The sequence below is a fragment of the Silurus aristotelis genome (assembly GCF_946808225.1).
Source record: "Silurus aristotelis genome assembly, chromosome: 2".
Lineage (NCBI taxonomy): Eukaryota > Metazoa > Chordata > Actinopteri > Siluriformes > Siluridae > Silurus > Silurus aristotelis.
In genome coordinates, this window is record NC_139575.1 from 32,263,826 (window position 1) to 32,286,796 (window position 22,971).

Genomic DNA, 22,971 nt, shown 5'->3' on the forward strand with positions numbered 1-22,971 from the left:
GATATAACATATCAGAATAAGAATCAGAATGGGGTTTATTGGCCAAGTGTGTTGACACACAACAAATTTGGTTCCCTCTTAGACTTTACAAGACAATATAGATTATACGTGACTATACAGATTAAATAAGAACACGATATACAGAGTATATGACAGATCAGTAATATAGATAAAGTGTGAGAGTGCATAATAGTGCAGATAGCAGTATTTTACATTACAAAAGAAAAAGAGATTACTATCAAGTTAATACATTGTATAGTATTATTATACTATTATACTATAGATAATCTATATCATATATAATAGATATTATATTATCTGATAGACTGTTAACAGAATGCTATTTAATATAAGAAAAGTTATGATAGACGTGATATGTAGAAGTGAGAAAATGTAAGCAGAAGTAGTGTTGCAAAATATTTTCTGGGAAAACAGAGCTAATGCATGTTCCAACAGTCCCAAGAGTTAGAAAGGCTACACCTTCCAAAAGTGAGCATGTTAATTATATATCAGGATGTATTACATGAAGAAGGAAGATTTTTCTAAAGACCAATAGAATAGAATAGAATAGAATAGAATAGAATAGAATAGAATAGATCATGTGACCAATAACTATATAGAGTTATATGAGCTTAATTTACCTTTTAAAACCTAAGATTCCTGTCTGTGATGCAGTGCTCTGTTATACTGCATTTCTGTATAATATTGGTGGTTTCTATAGCTGTGGAGTCATGATGATAATCGTTTTAAGAGGTGGATTGACTGAGGTAGGACACCAGGGAAGGCCTGAAATACACGGCCTCCAACGAGCATTAACAGTACATCACTCAAACAAAGAGCCTCGGATATGTGCATAGTGACAGTGATAATAGTGTTAGGCACGGCTATGAAAACCTATTCTGCAAAGCTCCCATTGCACAATTCTTGTCATGATGTGGCTCTCAGAGAAAGTTTGGAACTCTGTAGTTAGTGATACAGCAGAGTCCAGGTGAGTATTGTGTGTTATACACTTCACTTAGTGCCCTTGCTCTGATCATTTTTGTGGTTGATTTCTGTTGTGTGCTGTTGTTGCTCCTAGACACTTCCATTTTTTTAGCCAGGGCAGATCTAGCAGGCGAAAAAAAAAAGGTGACATTCTAGAACAGGGTCATTCTTGAAGTTACTGAATTCTTTCTTTTTATAAATCAGTACATTATATTGCCAGAGTTTGTCTATAAAATTCTATGACTGGAAACTTAATTTTTATACATCTGTTAGCAATTGTTGCGTGTGAAATACCTGAAAGTAATAATCAAAAACGTTTAGCTGTATAGTGTACTGTATGTATTTAAGTAGGAAAAAAATAAACACATGATCTGTGGTGATCAGAGATAATCTTTGGGAACTGACACATGCAAATGCAGCTCAGTCAAGCTTCACACACTGCTGTGGAGTCAAGCGAAACCTTGTATAACCATAAGCTGTGATGTGAACTGGAGTACAGTCACTAAGCATGTCTCACAACTTTTATTTGCAAAACAACTTTGCGAAGATGACAGCAATTTTATTAACCAAAATTATAATTGCAACACTTTTGTTTTTGACATTTTTAATGAGCTGAACTCAAAGATATAGGACTTTTTCTATGCACACAAAAGGCCTCTTTCTCTTAAATATTCTTCACAAAGCTGTCTAAATCTGTTTTAGTGAGCACTTCTTCTTTGCTGAGATAATCCATCCACTAACAGGTGTGGCAGACAGTGTGATTAAATATGATTATTGCATGATTATTATTATTATTGCATGATTATTGCACAGGTGTGTGTTAGGCTGGCCACAATAAAAAGCTACTCTAAAATGCGGCAAAAACAAAAGTGTTGTGTTTATAATTTTGTTCAGTATAGCAGTAATTTCAATTGATTCAAAAGGAAATGCAACAAAATTATATAAAATGGAATTTAAATATAACAATGAGTGTTGGGACACCTGACATTTCCAGTCATATGTTGTTCTTCCACATACTGTTACCGCAAAGTTGGATGCATGCAATTGTATCTGAGTTATTTTGGTTCCCTTCACCTGAAGTAGGAGATCTAAACCCGTTAGAGCATGACAATGCCCATGTACACAAAGCCAGCTTCATGTAGATATGCTTTACATGGTTTGAACTGGAAGATCTTTCATGGCCTGCATTAGAGCATTGACCTCAACCTTATCACTTTTGGGATGAATTTTATTTATTTATTAAATTTTTTTTTTCACATTTGAAGTAAAGGAGAGTGTGCTAGAGAAGTAAAGAAAATAGTGCAGGCAGGGTGGAGTGGGTAGAGAAGAGTGGCAGGAGTGATTTGTGATAGAAGATTATCTGGAAAAGTGAAAGGGAAAGTTTATAGGACTGTGGTGAGACCTGCGATGTTGTATGGATTAGAGACAGTGGCATTGAGTAAAAGACAGGAGGTGGAGCTGGAGGTAGCAGAACTGAAGATGTTGAGATGTTGGGAGTTATGAGGATGGACACGATTAAAAATATGTTTATTAGAGGGATAGCACATGTAGGACGTTTTGGAGACAAGGTGAGGGAGGCGAGATTGAGATGTTTGGACATGTGCAGAGGAGGGACATGGGGTATATCAGGAGGAGAATCCTGAGGATGGAGCCACCAGGAAGGAGGAAAAGAGGAAGGCCACGGAGGCAGTTTATGGATGTGGTGGGGGAAGACATGCAGGTAGTTTTTGTAAGAACGGGAGCTTTGAGGATGGATTGGACTGTAGTTGATGTCAACAGTCTCCTACACTGACTCAGAAATACACTTCGCTTTTGATCATCATCACTGCACCCCACAACATTGTATACCTGCCACAAATAGACATTCGGTGTAACCCAGATGAGGATGGGTTCCCTCTTGAGTCTGGTTCCTCTCGAGGTTTCTTCCTTATGCCATCTCGGGGAGTTTTTCCTTGCCACAGTCGCCAGTCGCCACCGGCTTGCTCATCAGGGACAAACTTACTCATAAAGAACATATTCATTTTTAATCACCGCATTATCTGTGTAAAGCTGCTTTGAGAAATGTTCATTGTTAAAAGCGCTATACAAATAAAAATGAATTGAATTGAATTGAATAGTTGGGTTGAGGATGATCCGCTGTGGCGACCCCTAATGGGAGAAGCCGAAAGAAGAAGAAGTAGAAGTAGAAGATTTGAAAACATTTTTATTCGAGTTGTTTTGCTTCGGGTTGTAAATCAGCACAATTCCTCCAGGGGGCACGCGTAGAGTCGCAGCCGCACGTGTGCAGGGGGTGGAGTCAGCTGAGAGTTACGTCACGCGAAAGGGCGGGGCGAGATTCTGCGGCGGCGCAGGCGGTAGAGCGGTGTGTACGGTTGAAGATGTCTTCAAGGATTTGATCGGAGCGTGGACCATTTTGGATTGAGCCATCGAGTGATCATGCTGTCGCCGCTGAAATGTAAGTACGCTTAGTGTGTATGTGTGTGTGCGTTAAAGGTCAGCGTGTGGGAACGCCCTCTGCGTCACCGGACTTTTACTTGCGTGGTTGGAACGGAGGGAGATGTGCGCAGCGCGGCTAAACTTAGTGCACAAGTCAACATGCAGGCAGATCAGATGATGCTTGATTGGACGCTCATATTTCAGTGGATTGGAAGACATGCAACTTTTGGTGCTTGCCTTGAGCGAATGAAGCAGGGCTGTGTTTATGTTTGTGTCGATAAATAAACAGATGGCAGGCGTTAAGGGTCACGTGACAATCCGACCCATCTAAAGTCCCCCCCCTCTCTCTCTCCCCCCACCGACACCCATACACATGGCACAGCGTGCACACATTATAACACTGAAGTACCAGTATTTATTGCGAAATTAAGCACATTTCCTTTCTTAAAACATATAATCCATGGTGCACCTCAATAATCATATCCCATAGGTAGATATGCATGATTATGATGAAGTGGAATACATCCTATATGGTAGCTAAACCACGCTTGTGGAAGGCATTAATAAAGATCAGGGACAGTAGGTCATGCCATGCTTCTCAAAAGTGGAATCCGGGAAGTACTGATGTTCCAAGATCCACATTACATGATTTACATTATACTGCAACAAGTGAGAGTTGGTCATAGTCCTGTGCAATAATAAAAATTAAAAAAGCTGTTCCAGAAGGCTATTAATATAATTAAATTAAATGTATTTTTATTTGTATAGCGCTTTTAACAATGAACATTGTCTCAAAGCAGCTTTACACAGATAATGTCGTGATAAAAGTGAATATGTTCTTTATAAGTGTAAGTTTGTCCCTGATGAGTGAGCCGGTGGCGACTGTGGCAAAGAAAAACTCCCCAAGATGGCATAAGGAAGAAACCTTGAAAGGAACCAGACTCAAAAGGGAACCCATCCTCATCTGGGTTGCACCGAATGTCCATTTATTACAGATATACAATGTTGCGGGGTACAGTGATGGTGATCAGAAGCAAACTGCAGACTGTTGACATTAACTACAGTCCAAAACCATCCTCAAAATATAACATAATAATCAAAATAATATAACAGCAGTGATAAAAACATTGCAATACATTACAAGACACCATAATGATGAATACAGGCTTTAAAAAATGCTCAAAAATCAGGGGGGAGTGAACGTGTTTTGAATCTGTTTTTTGTCAATTCTTTGAGTCTTAATGAATTGGGACAGGAGATTCCATAAGGTAAAAATAAGTAACAGAAATCACTTTATTTGAGTGTATGTAACAGTAAAAAAAACCCCGAAAAACGGGGTTTACAAGATCTTAAATCTTTTAGGGAAGAATAAAGACAGAACAGGTCAGAGATGAAGCTCAGTGTTGTGTCTGTAGAGATTTAAACTCTTCATATACTGAGATTACATTTTTTCATGAACAAAAATAGTTTTCGGCTTAAGAACCTCTATGAACTTTTAAATGCACCAATTCACTTTTTCCATACTTGATTAAATTAATTTTACTATCTGACCTAGGAGTAATCTAATATTGGCTTCTGCTTAATAATTAAGATGATTATGACTCTTTTGCTGTGATTTGTAAAATATACCGTAAAGGACAAGCATTATAGCAGTAAGCTTTTACAATTTTTGTTCTTGAACTCAAGATCTGTGATTCTTTAGTTTACACACTTGCTCTATCTGAATCTTAGGTGAATTAATCTTTAAAATAGGGCTCCTGAACTTTACGGAATACAAGCAGGATGTTGCATAAATTCAAGATGAGAAATGTTGTTTGAGAAATATGGTACATTTGCTCCAACCTGGCTGGATAAAGCTGGTCTGGGCAAACTTTTGGAAACAAGTAGTAACAAAATGGTATGAATGGGAGCAATGTGCAGAAAATCTTTTGTACTTTTAAAATGAGCAGATATTTACTCCAGAAATATGGTGAGAAGCAATACATATGATTAGGCTTCTTTACAAAACAGCTTGATACAAAGCATTAGTTAATGAAGTGTTACGACAAACTATTTCTTATCCTGTCTTTCTTCCCTTTTTTGAATCTATCCATCTAATAATATATCCACTGATCCATTCATCTACCCATCAATCCATTCAATAATATACCAACTAATCAGCTAATATCCATCTACCATCTATAAACGATCTAATAACCTACCTATCTATCCATTAATCTATCCTTCAATCCCATAACTCACCCATCTATCCATTTATTCATCCATCAATCCAATACCACACTTGTCTTGCCATCTTAGGGAGTTTTTCCTTGCCACTGGATTGATTATCAGGGATAAACAACTATAAGTAACAATACAGTAGGCAATAAACTTACACCTTCTTTTATACAACCTTGTAACCACTTTATCTGCTTTGAGACAATGTCCATTATAAAAGGGCAATACAAATAATAATAAATTGAATTGTTTAGCCATTAATCCATCCATCAATTCAATAACCCACCCACTCATGTCTTAATCTATCCATCTATCTACTAAGTCATGATTGACTTTTTATCCATCTAATAATTTACCTATCCATCTATTAAATTGCTTACTTGCCCACTCACAAATCCAATTTCCAGTTTACCCATCCATTAACCCACCCACTGACAAATCCATCCAACCATCCATCCAATAATTATTGTGATTGTGTGATGGGCAGTAGTAGTGCATCAGCTCTCACTGTTTAACATGAACTTTCATGGCTTCTGAATTGGATCTTCAGTTATGGCAAGTTGTTGCATTGGGTCACGATTTTTTTTTTCCAGCTACTAACAACTTTACAATAATAATCCAATAAAGTGTAGAGTGACGTGCTTTTATTCTCTGCTTTATATTCAACACAGGTGTCTTATCTATTCAAAGACTGGCACAAGTAAAAAGTCATAACGTGATGAAAAAACTTCAGTTGAGACAAAAGCCACATCAAATTGAATATTTTTAAGTTTATAAAAAGAAAGTTTTATTTATACCAATCACAAATTGTTAAGCAATGTTATTGCCATTCAGTTGTGTCAGTTGTTTAGAAATTTGAATGTAGCTAGACGTTCCCAAAATCAACAAATTAAAGATGACATCAAAATCCAAACTACCGTGAATTCTGGGTTTTCCCATTTTGCTGTATCCTTCACAGGAACCCTCTGAATTCCTTGTTATTGACAGGAGGACTGTCTTAGTTCACTTGTGATTATCTGTAACCGTCTGCTCTTACACGGGGTTAAGCCTCAGCTGTCAAGGTTAGATAGCTGATGAGTCCATCATCTTTTTTTTTTTTTTCTTTTTTAGCTGTCTAAGATTTATTTGGTAAGAAATCGTGTTTGCTAGTGAACGTTGGGGAAGTATGTGCTGTTAAATGTATATGCCATGACAGAGAGCTGTATCTTTGCTTATATCATGTTTAAATTCTTTCAACACTAAATATTTTTGAGTGTTATTGCGAGAGTTGTATTTTGTTTGTGTGTGTGTGTGTGTGTGTGTGTGTGTGTGTGTGTGTGTGTGTGTGTGTGTGTGTGTGTGTGTGTGTGTGTGTGTGTGTGTGTGTGAAGCGAAAGCATGGATAAGGTATATTGGAAATGCAAAACATTTTCCAAATCAGAACAACCCACATCATGCCTATATTGAAAGACACACCTTGTTCATTGATGTCAGGTGATATTTTTATGGAGCTCTGCTTCCAACATCAGCCATGAACCTTTGCCTGGTTGAAAGGTTTTCCATTCACTTGCAATAGTCTTATTTAACAAGCAAAAGAATGTTACTAGTGAACATTTTAGACTACTATACAAGTGGGGTTAAAAGAAAAATTTTATATATATGTATATGTTTAAGATCTTGCCATGTAGTTATTTAAAAAAAGATGATAAACATAGTATGGACATTTTTTTATTTCATTTGTATCTTCTCAGCTCTGTCACCTTTCTTCTTCATTTTCACAGACTACTTAGGCAATGTTCACATTAATATAATAGACCTGAAAATGAGAGAACGTTTTATAAATGAATAAATAAAAACGCTCATCATAGCTAGATGTCCGAAAATAATTACATCACCTGCTTTTGTGTTAAAACTGCGCCATTTCCTGCACTATTTCGTTCAGCCGATGCGATTGCAAATGTACGTTCTGCAATCTGCTAGCTTAACAAAGCGACCCTAATCTTTACCTACGCTGTCAAACTGGATATCAGCACAACGACTGACGTAGCTCGTCCAATTTCAGTTCAATTTAAATTTTATCTTTATTTGTATAGCACTTTTAGCAGTGGACATTCTCTCAAAGCAGCTTTACACAAATTAAGCGTTAACAAAAGTATGTACAAGTCTGTTCCTTATAATAATAAGTTTATCCCAAGTGAGCAAAGCCAGTGGTGACTGTGGCAAGGAAAAACTCCCTGAGATGGCATGAGGAAGCAATATTGACAAGAACCAGACACAAAAGGAAACCTCATCAATGTCCATTCATTACAGTTCATTGTTACTAAGCTGTGCAGTGATTAAATGCAAACTATGGTCCTGAGCTATCGTAGTAGGCTTTTGACAGTCCAAATACATCCTCAAATCTCCCGTGTTGCTCAGTAATCTTATGGATCTCCAGGCCGTTGATGCTGAATCATCCACAGCTCCACAAAGTGGCCTCCAATCTAAGTGAACACCAAACAGAGGCAGGGGGCCTTGACGAACAAGGCAGATCCGAAGAGAGCAAAGGGACAGGAACACCGGTTGCTGGTACCTCAGGAGCATGTTTAACTCGACAGAGTTAACTCGTCCACCATTTTGCTTGGAGTTGAATGGGTTACCTGTCATTGTTTTTTAAATATCACTATTTTCTCAGTGCACTAGACAATGTGAATTACAATTTAAATTCAGATTTATCCACTGGGGAGTGCATGTTCGAAAAAGTTTCCTTGGTAGGCTATAAACCCCTCAATGCAAAGATGATTATTCAGTGTTACAACAGCCTTTTGCACTTGTCAAAAGAGATGTTGGAAAAAGTAATCTATTCCAATGAGTCATCTTTCACCATATTCCCAACAAGTGGGCGAGTACATATTTACAATACATGCTTGACCTCTACAGTGAGGGCTACAGTGGCTTGGTTGTGCTTGTAGGAGGCATTTTGTTGACATGTTCCACTTGTCCTCTTAGAGGCAGGCATCACTGCAGCTCAGTATTAAATGCTCTTTATCTTTACTTCTCTCCGGATGCGAGCCCCCTCTTCCAGGGTGACCCCAACCTCCATCTGCAGTAGAAGAGGGCTCATTAAATGGTTAGATAAGGAAAACAGGTGTCATCACCAAATCACCAGATTTTAACCAAAGTAACTCTTATACAGGAACAATAGGTTAGAGAGCCTTTCATGACTGTTTTCATACTATTCCATGACTATCAAGCTACCAATTAAGGGTATGTTTTTTGGTAGAATTGTGTTTATTTGTCTAGTATCGTTCCAGAGATTTATACCATTTATTATAAGGAACACCAAAGCTGTTCTGATTGCTGGTAGTGACTCAAAACCTTACTTATATACTCTCTCGTTTTAATTTTTTTTTTATTTTTGTATACATTCTGTGTGGTAAAAGGTATAAAATGCTGCTTGGCATCTGAGAAAACAGACCATTGCAAGCTCTGCAGGCTATACATGTCTCATGCAGCCAGAGGGGTTTTGCAAATGCAAATTACTTTGCAAATAAAATTGGCCAACTGATTTCTTGAAGGCATTTAAATGTACAGCATATGAAATGGTTTTGACTTTCCTCTGTTTATAAAATCTTAATCAGCTGCTCTTGCTTGTTTGTACAGTATATTAAAAATAGCATGATTTACTTATCAGACCTCTTTTTAATGACTTTCTCTAGTCAAGCTTCTTATATGTTCTCCACTTAAGCACTCAGTCAATGTCTTTACAATATACACTGTTTTCTAAATGAAGTATTTGTCTAATTTTATAAGGCTGTACCAGCTCGAATCCCTACCTGCTTTGCCTGGAAAGATGACTTTGCAAAAAAAAAAAAAAAAAAAAAACATTCACCACAGCAGGCTTTCTGAAGTGTTACATAATGTTCATCCTGATGCTTTCCATGGACACAATCCACTGTGCAGTCGTGGTCGTTTACATCTTGGAAATGGTGTTGTGTGATTAATGAAGGACTGTCTTTAACAGCCAGTATAGACTCAGCTCAGCTGTGAGATCGAGGTGTTTTAAGCTGAATATTTTGATGCTCATGTAGAATGTGGAGAAGCTAGCATTTGGTAAAAGACAGAAGTGTGTGTACACTTGCTTATAACTTCATGGATGTGGGATATGCAAGATGGCAGTACTGCAAATACAGTATTAGTGAGAAATTGTGGTCTAGTGTGATGCTTCTTAATGTCTGCAGTAGTGTAAAGAAATTAAATATTTGTGTGTGGACATTTACCATTTCAGCTCTGTATTAATTGCAGAGGTTACTTGCCTAAAATGATCTTTTTAGGCAGCTAAAGCTAATTTTCTGAAGCAACTGCTCCAGAACCACCACACACAATTAAAGGCATTTATGAGTAGCATAAATCGTGTTGAGCCTTATGTTTACTAACAAGAACAGCTATAAATTCATATCTGAAAGAGTTTCAATAAAAACTGTTTGGTTTATGTTTCCCCTCAGCAGTTCTCCACTGTTTTCCTGGCACTCTTAACCAGCATTGAGCACAAGCCACTTTGTTTGCATCAGTTGTGTTTAGCCCCTGCTTTTCATGTCTCTTTCATATCCATCACCTTTGCATGGGTGGAAAAAATAATTAACCAAACCCGAAATAGTAAATATCAAGCATGCTGGCTTATGTGTTGTCTACAATCCGAGTCTATGGTTTTAGCAGAATCATTTTGTAAATATTAAACCATGCCTTTTACATTGAACTTCAACACTGCTTTACTCTCCCTTGGTGAAGATTTGGGGTTGTCGAGATATGCTTTATGTAATATTTATTCTTTGCCATTTAAAACTATTCTTTTGAGAGTTTTTTTTAAAGCTATAATATGTCTTCCATTGAGCCCTTAAATGATGAGGCCTTTATAATTAGTAAACTAGCTCTTGTAGTTTCCTGCTTCTTTAGGCAAGACTAATTGTGCTAACCTCAACACCACAGACACACAGGCATACTCGCACTCAATATGTGCATCGCGATCTTTACATGACTAGCCAAGCCACACATTAATAATAAGTAAAAGCTGGTAGCCAAATGCTAATTGGTGGCTATGACTTAGCCAAATGAGCACCCCTATAGTGAAATACATCCCACCCACCTAACTCTGTACTCAAAATAAAATAAAGTCAGGAATTTATTAGTGAAATAAAATCGTTCACATTGCCATGGAGTTCGGATGGTTTACTTATTGCATTTAGCATTTCAATATATTCCAAAAGTGTTCAATAGGGTGTAGGTCAGAGCTCTAAAGTGGGCCACTCATAACTTTTACTTTTATTAACTTTTACATAACTCTATGAAAATCATATCTTCATGGAGCTGACATTGTGCATTATCTTGATTGAACAGTTTTGGATCTCCCGGTTTATGTGTCAGGAAAATGTAAATCTACCACATCCAAAGACATGCCATACAGTTGTTTGCCTCCAACTTTGTGATGACAAATTCTGAAAGAACCATATATGGCTGGATAGTATGGTGTCCCAATACTTTTGTCCATATGGTGTATGAAAGATAGACAATTTAGCCTGGTCAAATCTAGAGATTTTTTTTGAGAACCCTGAGGAAACCCACGAAGACCTGAGATCAGGATCAAACCTTGAGCTGTAGGAACTCAACACTGCGACCATACCTCCTCAAGATAAAACACACAACAACCACAGGTTTCACTTTCCAGCCATATGAGCAAAAGTGCAATAAAAAAAAATCTTTTTAGCCACCTTTTAGCAAAACCTTTCACCATCCCTGTACGTCTACATATTTGTAGTCAGCCATCGATTCATTTTATTCATCTTGATTTAAATTTGACGCTTTTGGAATTGCCGCTAAAGTGGAAGCATGAGAAACACCCACTGCTTGCTCACTGCTGCTAGTATAACAGTGAACAGCAGTCATTTCCAATGAAGCAAGAAACTTCCTGTTATTTACACAGAGAGAGCGAGAGAGAGAAAGAGATAGGAGTGCTGAAGTGGTGAAGTGGCTAGCAAGCGTTTCACAGAAACTATTATGGGAACAAGTTTTGGCACATTCAAAGAAAAAGAAAAAAAACAGGCAAAGAGTGCCAGCTATTATCGGAGATGTTTGTATTTGTAGGCTCGAAAAATTTTTTGTCGAGCACACAAAATGGGTTTTTCGATTATGTGGCTGAAGAGCTTTTGTCTATAAATTGATTTGCAGAGTGACATTTTAGAGTTAAGATTTCAGAGTTTAAGTTAGATCTCGGCTGGTGATAGGGATTAGCTATTGAACAAATGTGTTTGTTATACAGGACTATGCATATGTCTCTATACATGCATATTAGAGGTTGACTGATATGGGTTTTCATCTCATAAAATCTAATTAAGAAGACATGATACAAAATTGCTTCAACATTAATTCAACAATACAATCCTCTCCAATCAGTGCACTTGTTAACAGGTTTTGGTACCCGTACCTACCTGTAGCCTTAACTACCAGCTTTACTTTTATAGTCTGAATCAACTAGAAAAAAAAAAACAGTTTTCCTATGGGATCAATCAAATTTTCTGATTTTAAACTACAGCTGGTTGGAGGTTCACTCACAATACAGTTCCAAAAATGTACTCAGTTCTCTCTCCAAATGTTACTCTCATTCTCTTTTCAAAAGGAGCATCATATGTAAGTAATAAAATATATATGGCTAGATTAAGAACGAAGGATAAGAAATTAAAACCCCAGCCACACCAAGCTGACAGTTGGCCGTTGGGCAACGTCAGGTGGTTTTAGATCATCAGTCGACTGTTGGCTTTAGTCGGACGGCATCAGCTGTTTTTTTTTTTTTAGATAATTTTGCATGTCTAATTAATCCCGAGGCTCGTCAGCAAGAAAGAAAACTCTGATTGGCTGTTTATCTTATCGAATGAGAAAAACTAAATGAAACAGTCATTCCTGACACTTGTCTGCAACTTAGCAATTATGATCGAAAAAAGCTACACGAATCTATTTGCAATGATCGCTGCAGGTGTAAAAGCTGCTTGCTTTATATATTTACAGTTCTAGCTCTTCCGGTTTCCCTGTTTGGATGCCGAATACAGATTACTGCCACCTGTTCGTATGGGGAAGTTATGTTCTCTTATGCAAGCGCACACCCAGTTTGGTGTGTCAGAAGCACCTGCCTAATAATTTGCAGCACAATTGTCTAAAGCAGATAAAAAATTAAAAAATGGTGTGTAATATACATACATAAATACATACATATATCTCAATACCCATGTTTCAGGGGGCATAAGTGTTTGTGGTGTATGTAGAGAGAGCGAAAGGAAGATCTAAAACACATGGAGGATGACCGAGGCTCATTTTCATGTGAAAGGGTTGCCTTCTAAAGAAATTATGCATGCTCTACTTTGAATAACAGGCCTTGTCCTTTTTTTATTTTTTACACAAAGGCTTGAGGGGTCCAGGATACGTTTATAGCACCAGCCCATGATCAATGTCAGCCATCTGGAGAGTCTTCATGATGGAGAAAAAGAGGCTTAACAAAAGCAAGTCGCAGGCTAGATGCTAAGCGTTCTGGGGAAGTCGCCATGCCGTTAGCATTAATCCACACACTGAGAAGAATCATGCAGATGATGATGATGATGATGTAATGAGCAAAATCTAAGATTTATGGCTTTAAATCTCATTCTTAACTTTTTTTTATGTTTTTAGTTGGCTGTAAACTAAAAAGTGGAAGATAAAGTAATGTAATTACCTAGTGCAGGCTAGTTTGCTTGTGGTGTGCATTAGTGCAGACTATGGATAAAGAATATGTTTGTTTTTTCTAACCAAGTGTCTTTGGTGTGTGTCTTGATAAGTTGCTCTGAGAAATGAAGGCCTGGTTGTTTTTCTCTCCAGTAGCACAATAGTAGTTGCAGCCTTGCCTCTGTTTTCATAAACCACTCTTGCAAAGGAAACAGCTGGGATAGATCAGCACTTCTTGTGCACCAGAGGATCTCCACAGATGGCGTGCTTTAAAGAAACCACAGGGTGTGGTGTTAAGAAAGTTGTACAAGGTTTCATTTGTTGTTAAAAGCGATCATAGCATAACCAAAGTGCGATATTTCAAATTATTTCAAATTATTTACCTTGATTCTTCGTTTAGTCCATTAAACTACACACAGAACACTGTATTTCCCCACGGACCATTAATACTGATGCACCACCCGCTAAACTGGACTGCATCTCATTTAAACAGAAGGTAAGAAGGGCTCAGTTTACTTACAGGTATGCATGTTTTACCGTAAAGATTGTTTTTTATAAATCTTTTTGTGGAAAACACAAATAAGACCCCTGGACAGGTAAACACAGAAGACGCTGCAGAATGATAAATGAAGGAATAGGGAGAAAACAGCGAGGGCCAAGAAGAAAATTCAGGCTAAAGAAAACGACAAAGTTTCAAAAGATTGGGATGATTTGAATGTAAATCATAAAGAAAACACTGTACAGTGCGTTAACCTTATTTAAGTAAATTTTTCATTTTATTTATGATATATATATATATACTGTATATATGTTTGTATTTTCTTTTTGATGTAATATTGCAATCAAATGCACTAAATGGGTTCAGTATTCACATATATCTTTGTTTGCAATTGCAGCAATAAAAATCTAAATTTTTCTAAAAAGGTAATAAATTACTTGTTTATTTTGAGAGACCCGTCTTATTTTTCTTCTTGTATATTTAGTATTGCTCTTTAATAATCTGTAAAATACTTTACTAAAATAATCAATAGCTGCAGCCCTAATTGAGTATTACGCTCACTCTGTTGGCACGTCAGGTCTGCCGTTATAGCAAATAGATCAACTGCGATGTAGTGAGTGTTACTGTGACTATTTTACTATTCCATTATACTGTGACTATTCCACTTAACACTATAAAATAATTATTTACTTATAACAGTATGGTTTTGAGGCATTCTTTTGACAACACCATAAATTTGCTAACACTAATATTTGAATTTCGTTGTACATTTTCATGTCCATGAGCCTCGAAACTGGTTAGTGCCTTTAAACACTTGTAGCAGCTTGAAACACTGTTTTGCTTATCAGATTATCTTTTGCAGTTAAGAAAGCATGAATAAAATGCAGCTTGTCATTCCAGAGAAACAGAAATCCTGTCAGAAAACATGCAGATTTCTGATCACATGATCGACATTATTTTTTCTCTGCTTGTGTTCTATACGGTGGTTGTTCAGTCTGGATACATTCATTAGAAACTATTTTGTATTAATATATTAATATGATTTGAGGTCCAGTTACCAGCATAACACTAAAACATTTAGGAGTCATCGCTACTTTTTACTTAAGTACATGTCAGAGGCCCAAAGTCTTTACTTTAACTTGAATGAAAAATTGTAGTCAACTTTTACCAGAGTCTTTTAAAGCATCTCTGTTGTATACATAGTGTATAGATTCTGGAAAAATGTGCATATTTTATGAGTATAAGGAATGTATTATGATAATTTTTATTTTGGGAAACTTTTACTTGACTACATTTAAATTTCTTTCTTTTTAATCTACTACATTTCAGAAAAACATGCCGTTCCTTGCTTTTTTGGATTTATTTTCTAAAGTGCGTCAAATTAGACTTTTAACTTGTGAAAATATTTCTTTGCATATTCCAGCAATGTTAGGAAGCTGGGGTTAGAGTGCAGGGTCAGCCATGTTACGGTGCCCCATGAGCACAAATGATTAAAGGCTTTGCACAAAGGCCCAAGAGTGGCAGCTTTTTGTAAATTAGTACCTTTTGTAAGAACAGAACCCACAGTTCAGGTAAGAGTTTACGTGGAAGTTTCTGCCTGTATATTTGTAACAGAAAACTCTCTCCTTACTAAAGGTATGTTCTGCAGGACAATGAAACATTAAGTTGTGTGGATTATTAAAATATAGTTTTTGTAGATTGGTACCTTTTACTTTTGATACATTTATTTTCTCATTTCACTCAAGTAACAATGTGAAATGAGTACATTACCTTCCGCTGACATCATATTTAAAGCAGGAGATCTTCCGACCAATCAGAAATGAGAATTAAAAACTACTGTGCAATATTATGCGTGTAATATTTATTTAATCTATGTTTATCTAATTTATGTATACTTAAGAGTAATTTCTCACCAAGCCAGAATCTATTTGTGGGGGGTTTTTACCACTTGTGTAGCTCTAGAACAGGAAGTTACTCCCACTATATGTTCTTTCAGTTATATGTATCGAAAATATTTATTATTTGGACATTTTTTTTCTCAGGGAAAATATTCTGGTACATCAGTGTGTGTGTGTGTGTGTGTGTGTGTGTGTGTGTGTGTGTGTGCTCTCTCACAGACTGACTGTGCAATAAATATGTGTATGTGGGCAGACTAGCAAAGACCTGCAGCAGAGAAAAGCCTGTTGAGTTTAGTGCTGCACTTCTAGTATTCAGTGTGGGAGTGTTGGATAAGCAATGAAATGTCATTTCTGAGGGTGGTTCAGGTCTCTTCACCGTCCTCGTCGTTAACACGTGTGCATGTAGGTAATTTGGAAGTTTGGCTCGCAGACAGAAAGCAAAAGTAGGGTTTGCCCTTTTATGGTTTCTGAGCTCCACTCTCAGTTCAGCAGCCTGTGGAAAATGAGATAAACATATCTTTGGAAGTGATAATGGATAAACCCAGCTTCTCGGCTGGTCTTTAAACAGAAAGGGGTGTTAACCCACAAGTCCCAATTTAGAATGATCATTTTAATCTGAACGACATAAATTATATAAACAATAGTTTGTGAACTTGGATGTCAGATTTGTGTTTGATTTTGAACTCATCCTTCCACATTAGTAATGGCAAGTACTGATTTATGGTGAGGAGGCCTGGGTTGCATTTAGCATTCAAATCAACCCAGGTATTCAGTTGGATTAAGGTCAGAGCTTTATAACTGCCTACTCATGATCTTCCACTCAAACAGTCTGCTGGAGTGTTATCTATCATGGAATGGCCTGCCCAGTCACAGCACCTAAATCCTACCAAACTGCTCTTGGATGAGTATTTTAGCTGAATGTTTAAAGAAACAAACTGGATGCTAAAGGAGGATTTTTCACTAAAAATTATGTTTCTTTTTGTTCAAAGCAAATCTTCACAACATTAAATTGCCTAGTTTGTTGCATATAAATAAAAGAAACATTTATGTGTCTCTCAAAAATGATAAAAGAGAGAGGCACTAATAATTTGCCTCAGTAATTCTAATACAGGATTTTGTTTATTTGGGCTGTTGGGGATTTTGTTTTTGTTTTTTTGTTTTTTTTACATTTAGAAGGTTTCCTGTGGCAAAAGGTTGCTACAATGAATAGAATCAGATTTTCTCTACAATTGCTTATCATGGTGAGAAGTTTTCATCAACAAAATCTTGCCTGCATTATTTTGAAGTATATTTGCATGCAGGGCCAGGTTAATGATTTTCAACTCTTCAGTGTCACATTGGCTGTCATTATCACTTGAGGCTCTAATAGATGTGAGAGTGACACTAGAAGCTAGAGACAGCTATATGGGTTCTCTTGTCACAGGTTCACACATTGCATAATAGAAAGGTGAGTATGTTCACACCAGCTCTCCCAGGAGTGGGTTAGTCTACTCCAGCAGGCCTGCTGCTCATGCCAACTATTGTAAAAAAAAAAAAAAAAAAAAAGAACGCGTGATTTTATAGTAAATGTAATAATGTTACAGTCCTTATTTCCTTATCCTCACCCTCCAGTAATGGTCTCCAGGTCACGTATGTGTGCCACTTTCAGCAGGTCATATCACAAGAAAAGTGTGTTAGGCAGTCACTGGGGGATTAGCTTTAAAAAAAGCTTTCCCCAGATCCTTGTTCTAGTTCACAGAACTCTATAAATGGAACTTAAAATTATTTCTCCTAAAATTTTCCTCATTAATCCTAAGAGTTTCGTTGGTCAGACTACCGGGATCAGCCCAATGATCAGCCTAATAATCAGAATTCGGCTTCATGTAGAATAACTAAAAAAAAAAAAAAAAAAAAAAAAAAAAAAAAAAAAAAAAAAAAAAAAAAGTGATTGATTCATAACAAAAATTTTTTACTAATTACATTTTTCCACTAATTTGGAGGAGGGCACTTGATGACACAGAACTCGTAGGACTGCTACAGACAAAGCATTGATTTTTATTTAATAGATATGTCTGTAAGGAAGGATGAAAAGAGATGCAAAATGGAAAGAATTAAAGGATTATACAGCCCATCTACAGTTTGTTTTATATATTATGAAATATTAATGCAAAGTCGGTTATAAAATAATTATTGGGACCGTGGCATACAGCATGACAAGTAATCGACAGTAAAAGTTTTTTCCGTTTTATGTAGGCAACTATACTGTAGATCTGTTGCTTTAATGCAAATTAAAGTGTAAAGATATATGATCCTGGTTTTAATGCCACGCCCATCTGCCTTCTAAAGAAAACTTAAGTATTTAAGTTAATGTTTATACATGTTACCACAGTACAAATGTGTGAAAGAGGCACAGGTATAAAATCTGTGCATATGTGTAAAAGAGCCACAGGTTTCACAGCACCTTCTGCTCTCAGGTTTACACTGGTTTATGCTAGCTGGCAGAGGTCGATCCAGACTCGTTTTCAGACACTTCTGAGTCCACGATTGAACGTGGCAGTTCAAAATCATTGTCAGGCTGCAAAACTATTGAAACTATTGTTATGCTTTCTAGTTCAAGAGTTTCCCACTATTTTGGAGCAAAGTAGCCATCATCATCGTGAAATTATTGCACAGTTGGTTATAAAAAAAAAACTTGGGATCATGATAAGCATAATAAATAGTAATAGATGGTAAAAGTATTTTTGGTTTGGGGCTTTGTGTAAGAAGTATCTCATTATTTTACTGTTACCCACATACATTTCTTTTCTATTTTACTTAAGATTAAGTCTGTTTTTTTTTTATTACTTGTTGAAAATATTAAGTGGTGCCTGATCTGGTGCGTGTAGAGTAAGGCTAACTAATACATTCACTTTTCACTGCTTTGGAGATGGTGATTAGTCAGGAAAGTGGAAAAAACAGTGATGCAGGAGGTAAAGAAGAGAAGAAAGATGGTAAGGCAAGTGGACAATTTGTACTTTTAAGTTGTCTGACAATTTCAGGAAAGTTGAAGCCAAATCTACAGTTCTATTTTCTGTTTTATATTGGTTAATGTAGATCTGAAGCTTTAATGGTAAAGTGTAAACTTGCATGATCTTGGTTTCTGAAGGATCGTTAAGACGTTATGTAGTTGTTCTCCTTTTAAACTAAATCAAATTTAGTTCAAACGTCTTAAATAGCCACGGGTGGCACAGCACTTCCTGATCGCTCTTAGGCAGTTCACAATGGCAGATACAAGCTGGCAGTGGTCGATCCAGACTTGTTTTCAGACACTGCCGAGGCCAGGATTAAACATGGCGGTTCAATATCATTATCAGGCTGGAAAAAAAACCTCAGACACTGTAGTAGACGAAGCATCCTTCATCTGTAGAAGGTTGTTTACTCAGCTATAAGGAACGGCCGGTTTGGAGACCTGAGCTTCCAGTTATGTGTGCTCTCACTTTCAAAATCAACAATTTAAGTCCATTTAAAATCTGGTAATTTTTTTAATAGTTTAATATGCAGATTTAAATTTGATTTTATTTATTAAGAATTAGTGTCAGAAATATAGCTCCATGGCTAGTAATTTAGCCTGTGTTTTGAGGCTTATAGTGGCTTTTAGTGGTGGTGTTTATGTGCATGTAATTTCATAATTCAAATGATCCAGGTTAGTTGTCCTTAGTCAGTTTTTCTATTAACTGCTCGACAAGACTAGTAAAAATTATAATTCATGTATCCAGTGTTGGGCAAAGGTCAATCAAAATGTATTTGAAAATAAAATACCAAATACCCTCACTTTAGGTGTATCAAAATAAACTACTAAATACAGCAGCCTCACTATGTATTCAAATAAACTACTGTATTTTTGTATTTAAAATTTGCTTAAAAATACTTTTACAAGGAAGCAAAAGATTTCTTTGCAAACATTCCATCAATTGGCCTATTTGATCTGTTCCCTTACCATAACACTGACTTAGTTTTTCAGATTAAGCCAACAATGTTTGATAGCAACAGCTTTTCTCTGGGCAAATCATGCCATAAATCTGACATATGCCACTAGTTAAAGGATCACTTAACTACATAATCACATACATAATCCCTGTGATCTCTAAGATATAGGTTACCGTATTGACTATAAGCCGCTACTTTTTTCCCCACTCTTTGAACCCCGCGGCTTAAACAACGAAGCGGCTAATTTATGGATTTTTCCTGGGTTTTTCCCGGTTTCACTAGCTTCAAGCCAAAAAACTGAGCCCCATAACATTAGACCAATTAAATTGCCGAACGGGTTCAGGTGAACCAATTAAACTCTTTATATTACTCTGATGTTTGACCTGCCTCTCACTCGGACTGTCAACAGGAAATGAGAATCATTCGTTACGCTGAAAACAACCGGGCACGAAAAAAAGCACTTCACCTGTGTTCTGAGCTGCACGGCATCGGGAGAAAAGCTTCACCGATGGTGATTTTTAAACGCACGACGAAGCCAAAAGAAAAACTCCCGAGAGAAATTGTGAAAGGAAGGAGGAAGACAGCGAACAATGACTTTCTTGGTAGGCTACTGTTTAGATACAAGCCGTGTAACAGACACTGTCTTTCATTAAAGCCTGTGTAAAGTACATTAGTTTCAATGTAGACACCTGCGGCTTATAGACAGGTGCGGCGTATTTATGTTTAAAATAAAAAACTTTGTAAATATCAGTGGGTGCGGCTTATATTTGGGTGCGCTTAATAGTCCGGAAATTACGGTAGTTTTAAAGTCACCAAAAGTTGAAAGTTTACCATCTTGTGAATGACTCATTATTGAATCTTAATTTAATTACTTCTGACAAACAAGTAATTCATAAGAAGATGACTGATGGCATCAGTATTCATAACTAGTTTTTAACTGATTAGTCATTTGATTGTAAATCATAAATATAATAATATAATGTGTCAGGCAGTCATTCATGGAATGGTATGCAAAATCCTGATTCAGTTAGGGTACAATATTGGGCAATCAAATATTTATTTATCGATCATTGGACTATTAGAAATCTGTCCGCCTGTACGTTTCTTACCTTCACCTCCTTCTTCCATATGGATCAGTTTTCTGTTCTGATCTCAACAAGTCTGGGTACACTACTGAGTAGGCTCCAATCAGAGGCCGCATTTTTATGATGTCATCATGTAATCTTCTTAAATAGTATTTTACAATATTTAAAAAATACAAAAATACAAAAGTATTTTGAGACACAATATGAAGCCATTTGCATCACACCTATCGAATACAAATGACAAAATCTTATTTAATATTTGAAAAACATGTATCATAAATACTGCTTATCTCTGCATGTATCCAATGGTGATCGTTTGAACAATAAATTAACCCAAACAACAGTTTTATTGCAAATTCTCTTATGTGAGGCTTTATTGTATGTGCCATCCCATGTTCCATGTTAAAAAGAAAAAAAGAAAAAAAAAAAGCATAATCCATATGAAAAGATACACTTTCATCTTCAGCTGCAGCAGTAAGTGCATTGTACTAAAAGTGGTGTACATTTATATCTATGGCATTAACACAAATGTAACTCTTATCCTTAGGTTTAGCATTAATCTATCTCTTTAACCTTTAGAAAGAGAGACTTACATTGATCTCATTTATACATCTGAGCAGTTAAGGGCCTTTCTCAAGGGCTTAGTGGTATAGATCCCAACCTTAACTGCATTAACCACTAAGCTACCAAGTTGCGCTTGTGTTTTAAAGGTTTGTGTGTTTGAGGCAGCCATATAGTGATGTTAGTTTGCTTTTACTTTCATGTACTAACTTATATAACACTGAACAGCCAGTCAGAAACCTGCTTAATATATATGATTAATCTTCAGGTCAGAATCTCAGAATAACTGTACACAACTGTACACAACTCTCTGATCTCCCCTTTATACCCGCAATATACCCGCAATATTAAACACAATAATGTGCATATCATTTTACTAGTATTATCATTCAGTAGTATTGTGTAATTTAATTAATTTTTTAATTATTAAATATAGAATGAAAATGTAACTTAACTCACCATAATGCAGAATCAGCACAAGCTTATCGATGCATAGAGATAAATGCGACTGGAACAAGTGCGGGAAGTTGGCATTGACTAAAGTTGCCATTTTGAAAAATAAAGCAGACCACGGAATACAGTAGAATGGAAATAAAATAACCATTAAAAATGTTTTATTCTTTCTCTACGACTCTGTACCATTCTGCAGCCCTGTCGTTGGTAAACCCTTGCTTTATAACCTACCACAATCAGGGAATTAGAAAATAGGTAAAAACTGGAGGGAATGGACCTCCTGCATTTCCCTCTATGTGAAGAAGAAATGAATTATGTAGAGACAGAGATTAAAAGGAAATCGGTGGAGAAACAGTAAGTGAACTTGCCATTCAGGAAATGATCCACACAAACCTTTACCCCCATTACCAACAAAAAATGCATGGCATGTGACCATATCTCTGCAGCACATGGTGTAATTGTGTATGACTAATTGTGTGTGTGTTGTAATCGTCTTTTTTTTGTCTGACTCAGGCAAGAATATAGACTGAGCTACAAAGATAGATCTAGCTAGGAAAGTAGAAGCTCAGTGGTTAATCCACAGCAGCTTCTTTTTTAACATATAACTGAGTTAAATGTAAGTCACTGACAAGGGTGTCTGCCAATTGCCATAAATTGCTGTTCCATTTAAGGCTGTTTTATGCAGTGGCCAAAAATATCCAGCGCTTTAGACACTTGCATTTATAATAATGCCACATGTTCTCTTTGTTTGGACAGGATTTGTGGATGGTTTTAGGGTTATTTTTTTTGGACTACAGACACAGGTTTCATTTCAGCACGCTGACACATTCATTTTTTTAACTTGAAGTTGGTGCCTGAGACAACAGTCATTTTTCCATGACTCATGTAGTCAGACAAACAGTATTGTTTGCTTTAACTCTGATAAGGACTATCAGGCAGGACAAATAATAAATGTTTAAGCTAGCTCACTGGGCATTTAAATGCCCCAGTATGCTGCCCAGTATAAAAAAATTTGTTAAAGTGTAGTGAGCTAGTTTTAAGTGCTATTCTTAAGCCTTGAAAAGCTTTACCAAAAAAAGAACACAGCATCTTGTTGATGTTAATTTGATGCCTTCATGAAGGTATTGAAAGCAATCGGATATGTAATCAAATATAAAGTGTTTTTTACCTAATTTGCTTTTGAGTATTTTTT

At 36.5% G+C, this 22,971-nt stretch overlaps 1 protein-coding gene and 1 long non-coding RNA gene across 26 annotated transcripts in view; one reads left to right on the forward strand and one right to left on the reverse strand.

Moving 5' to 3' along the window:
* Nucleotides 1-3,110: 3,110 nt before the first annotated feature.
* inpp4ab (inositol polyphosphate-4-phosphatase type I Ab) overlaps nucleotides 3,111-22,971 on the forward strand; it is a 64,436-nt gene continuing 44,575 nt past the window's right edge. For 20 of the 25 annotated variants that reach the window (XM_083532072.1, XM_083532053.1, XM_083532065.1 and 17 more), the window contains exon 1: nucleotides 3,283-3,439. The gene's annotated coding sequence lies outside the window, so the exon portion shown is untranslated. Of the gene's footprint in view, nucleotides 3,440-7,030; nucleotides 9,788-9,933; nucleotides 13,835-22,789; nucleotides 22,901-22,971 lie in introns of those variants that run through there. The other 5 variants (XM_083532050.1, XM_083532058.1, XM_083532063.1 and 2 more) reach the window with 5 other exon arrangements.
* LOC310722388 lies at nucleotides 4,833-8,505 on the reverse strand. The gene is made up of 2 exons (XR_014532360.1): nucleotides 8,427-8,505; nucleotides 4,833-8,278 (listed from the first exon to the last, which is right to left on the reverse strand). It is a non-coding gene; the product is annotated as an uncharacterized lncRNA (long non-coding RNA).